The following is a 5,164-nucleotide window of genomic DNA, read 5'->3' as shown; positions in this document are numbered from 1 at the left end:
ATCTTTATAATGGAAAAATTTATATTATTTTGGGAATATATCCAGTAATGGGACTGCTGGGTTAAATGGTATTTCTGGTTCTAGACTGTGACGAATTGCCACACTGTCTTCCACGATGGTTGAACTAATTTACATTCCCATCAACAGTGTAAAAGCATCTCTATTTCTCCACAGCCTCACCAGCATCTGTTGTTTCTTGACTTTTTAATAATCACCATTCTGACTGACATGAGATGGCATCTCATTGTTGTTTTGATTTGCATTTCTCTAATGATCAGTGATGTTGAGCTTTTTTTCATGTATTTGTTGGCTACATAAGTGTCTTCTTTTGAGAAATGTCTGTTCATGTTCTTTGCCCACTTTTTAATGGGGTTGTTTGCTTTTTACTTGTACATTTGTTTAACTTCCTTGTAGATTTCGGATATAAGATCTTTGTCAGATGGATAGATTGCAAAATTTTCTCCCATTCCATAAGTTGTCTGTTCATTGTGATGATAGTTTATTTTGCTGTCCAAAAATCTTTAGTTTAATTAGATCCCATTTCTCAATTTTTGAATTTGTTACAATTATATCTGATTTTTTTTTCATGAAATATTTGTGCATGCCTATGTCCTGAATAGTATTGTCTAGATTTTCTTTTAGGGTTTTTATGGTTTGGGGTTTTACATTTAAACCTTTAATCCATCTTGATTTAATTTTTGTATAAAGTGTAAGGAAGGGGTCCAGTTTCAATTTTCTGCAGATGGATAGCCAGTTTTCTTAGCATCATTTATTAAATAGAGAGTCATTTTTCCATTGCTTGTTTTTGTCAGGTTTGTCAAAGATCAGATGGTTGTAGATGTGTGGTCTTATTTATAAGATCTCTATTCAGTTGCATGGCTCTATGTGTCTGTTTTTGTACCAGTACCATGTTGTTTTGGTTACTGTAGGCTTGTAGTATAGTTCGAAGTCAGGTAGCATGATGCCTCCACCTTTGTTGTTATTGTTTGGGATTTTCTTGGCTATACAGGCTTGTTTTTGGTTCCATATGAACTTTAAAGTAGTTTTTTTCTAATTCTGTGAAGAAAGTCAATGATAGTTTAATGGAAATAGCATCAAATCTGCAAATTACTTTGGAGAGTATGGCCATTTTTATGATATTGATTCTTTCTATCCATGAGCATGAAATGTTTTTCCATTTGTTTGTGTGTCCTCTCTTATTTCCTTGAAGAGTGGTTTGTAGTCATCTTTGAAAAGGTCTTATGCTTCCTCTGTTAGCAATATTCCTAAGTACTTTATTCTCTTTGCAGCAATTGCAAATGCAAGTTCATTTTTTATTTGGCTCTCTGCTCATCTATTGTTTATGTATAGAAATGCATGTGATTTTTGCACATTGATTTTATATAGTGAGACTTTGCTGAAGTTGCTTATCAGCTTAAGGAGCTTTTGAGCTGAGATTATGGGGTTTTCTAGATATGGGATCATGTCATCTGCAAGCAGAGACAGTTTGACTTCCTCTCTTCCTATTTGAATATCCTTTATTTCTTTCTCTTGCCTGACTGCCCTGGCCAGAACTTGAAATACTATGTTGAATAGGAGTGGTGAGAGAGGGCATTCTTGTCTTGTGCCAATTTTCAAGGGGAATGCTTCCAGCTTTTGCCCATTCAGCATGATATTGACTGTGAGTTTGTTATAAATGGCTTTTATTATTTTGAAATATGTTCCATCAATACTTAGTTTATTGAGAGTTTTTAACATGCAGTGATGTTGAATTTTATCAAAGGTCTTTTCTGCATCTATTGAGATAATCATGTGGCTTTTGTCTTTAGTTCTGTTTATGTGATAAATTACATTTCTTGATTTGTGTATGTTGAAGTAGCTTTGCATCCCAGGGATGAAGCTAACTTGATCATGGTGGATAAGCTTTTTGATGTGCTGCTGGATTTGATTTACAAGTATTTTATTGAGGATTTTCACATCAATGATGTATTAGTCTATTTTCTTGTGGCTGATAAAGATATACCTGAGACTGGGCAATTTACAAAAGAAAAATGTTTAACAGCCTTACAGTTCCACATGACTGGAGAGGCCTCACAATCATGGCAGAAGGCAAGGAGGAGCAAGTCACAGTTTACATGGATGGCAGCAGGCAAAGAGGGAGAGCTCCTGTTGGGAAACTACCCATTATAAAACTATCAGATCTCATAGGACTTATTCACGATCATGAGAACAACATGGGAAAGATCTGCCCTCCTGATTCAGTTACCTTCTACTGGGTCCCTCCCACAATACATGGGAATTCAAGATGAGATTTGGGTGGGAACACAACCAAAGCATATCCTTCCACTCCTGTCTCCTCCCAAATCTTATGTCCTTTCATTTCAAACAACCATGCCTTCCCAACAGTCACACAAAGTCTTAACTCATTTCAACATTAACTTAAAAGCCCACACTCCAAAGTCTCATCTGAGACAAGGCAAGTCTTTTCTGCCTATGAGCCTGTAAAATGAAAAGTAAGTTAGTTACTTCCTAGATACAATGGGAGTATAGGTATTGGGTAAATACAGCCATTCCAAATGGGAGAAATTGGCCAAAATAAAGGGGCTAAAGGATCTAGAGGGTCCAAAATCCAGCAGGACAGTCAAACTTTAAAGCTCAAAAATGATCTCCTTTGACTCCAAGTCTCATGTCCAGGTCACACTGATGCAAGAGGTGGGTTCCCATGGTCTTGGGCAGCATCACCCTGAGACTTTTCAGGGTACAGCTACCCTCATGGCTGCTTTCATCAGCTGGTGTTGAGTGTCTATGGCTTTTCCAGGCACACAGTACAAGCTGTCAGGGGACTTAACATTCTTGGGTCTGGAGAATGGTGGCCCTCTTCTCACAGCTCCACTAGGCAGGCAACCAGTGATAACACTGCATGGGAGCTTCACCCCCACATTTCCCTTCCACAGAGGTTCTCCATGAGGGTCCTGTCCCTGCAGCAAACTTCTGCCTGGATATCCAGGCATTTCCGTACATCCTCTGAAATCCAGGTGGAGGTTCCAAAACCTCAATCTTGACTTCTGTGCACCCTCAGGATCACCACCACATGGAAGCTGCAGAGGCTTGGAGCTTGTACCCTTTCTCCATGGCTAGAGTGGCTGGGATGCAGGGCACCAAGTTCCTAGGCTGCACAGAGGATCTGGAATGCAGGGCACCAAGTCCCCATGCTGAACAGCAGGGGGGGTCCTGGCTCCATCCCACAAAACCATTTTTTCATCCTAGGCTTCTGGGCCCATGATGGGAGGGGTTGCTGTGAAGGTCTCTGACATGCCCTGGAGACATTTTCCCCATTGTCATGGAAATTAACATTTGTCTGCTCATTACTTATGGAAGTTTCTGTAGCTGGCTTGAATTTCTCCTCATAAAAATGTGCTTTTCTTTTCCATCACATCATCAGGTTGCACATTTTTTGAACTTTCATGCTCTGTTTTCCTTTTAAAACTGAATGCCTTTAACAGCACCCAAGTCACATCTTGAATACTTTGGTTTTCTGCCAGATACCCAAAATCATCTCCCTCAAGTTCAAATTTGCACAAATCTCTAGGGCAGGGACAACGTGCTCCCAGTCTCTTTGCTAAAACAGCAAGGGTCACCTTACTCCAGTTCCCAAGAAATTGCTCATCTTCATCTGAGACCACCTCAACCTGGATTTCATTGTCCATATCATTATCAACATTGTGGTCAAAGCCATTCAACACATTTCTAGGAAGTTTCAAACTTTTCCACATTTTCCTGTCTTCTTCTGAGCTCTCTAAACTATTTCAGCCTCTGCCTGTTACCCAGTTTCAAAGTTGCTTCCACATTTTTGGGTATCTTTACAGTAGTGCCCCATGCTACTGGTACCAATTCACCATATTAGTTCATTTTCACACTGTTGATAAAGACATACTTGAGACTGGGCAATTTACAAAAGAAAGAGGTTTAATGGACTTACAGTTCCATGTGGCCAGGGAGGTTTCAAAATTATGGCAGAAGGCAAGGAGGAGAAACTCATGTCTTACACAGATGGCAACAGGCAAAGACAGAAAGCTTGTGCTGGGAAACCCCCCTTTATAAAACCATCAGATTCCTTGTGACTTATTCATTATCACAAGAACTACACAGGAAAGATCTGACCCCTTGATTCAGTTACCCCCCACTGGGTCCCTACCACAACACACGAAAATTCAAGATGAGATTTGAGTGGGGAAGATGAGATTTGGGTGGGGACACAGCCAAACCATGTCAAATATTCATCAGGGATATTGGCCTAAAGTTCTCTTTATTTGTTATATCTCTGCCAGGCTTTGTTATCAGGATGATGCTGGCTTCATAAAATGAGTTTCAAAGAAGTCCATTCTTTTCAATTGTTTAGAATAGTTTCAGAAGGAATGGTACTAAAACAGCCTTGTTGTTTGGGGTAAATACTAAGGTTCTTGCTCTCACAGCTGAGGAAATCAGGGACATGGATGCATGCACAAAGAGTGAGAGTGGAGCAGGATTTTAATAGGAAAAAAGAAAGAACAGCTCTGTCACAGACAGGGGTTCTGGACAGGTTTGCAGGTTGTAGTAAAAATATCAGGATTTTTTATAAATAAGTAGTGAGGTGGGGGCATCTTATCTTTATAGGGACTGAAGAACCCATTAGGACCAGGTGTGCTATCTGCATAGAGTAGTGTTTCTAGCAGCCCCCACCCTATTCTTTGATCATGTAGGCAGGTCTTTAGTTTGAGCTGCTTATCTGCATGCGCTGAAAGAAAAGCGGGGAGTTTCTGTGTCTGTTTCCAGGAACCTTCTTGCAGCTGCAGGCATCCCCCACTACTTCCCCCACCTTGTAAGCTTCCAGCTTCCCTATTTTAGTGTGCCTAAAGAAAGGGAAAGGAATGTGCTTATTAAGGCCTACTGTTTTTACTGGAGCCCATCATGTGTATGTGAAGTTTAGTAATTACCTAAGAAGCTCCTCCTATGTGCCTGAGTTGCTTATCTGTGTTTTCCAGCTTGATCTTCCAGACTGCTCTTTGTTAGTCTTTGAACTATATGTGGTTAGAAAGGGATCAATTTCCGATCTGCTTTTTGTTAGAAGGAAAATTTTCTGCTGAGGACTCTCTTTAACCTAACTGTATACCTAAATAGTTTCTTTCTATTTCCTATAACAGTACCA

Source organism: Mandrillus leucophaeus, unplaced genomic scaffold (genome assembly GCF_000951045.1).
Source record: "Mandrillus leucophaeus isolate KB7577 unplaced genomic scaffold, Mleu.le_1.0 Scaffold470, whole genome shotgun sequence".
Taxonomy (NCBI): domain Eukaryota; kingdom Metazoa; phylum Chordata; class Mammalia; order Primates; family Cercopithecidae; genus Mandrillus; species Mandrillus leucophaeus.
Note: the sequence above shows the minus strand (reverse complement) of the source record.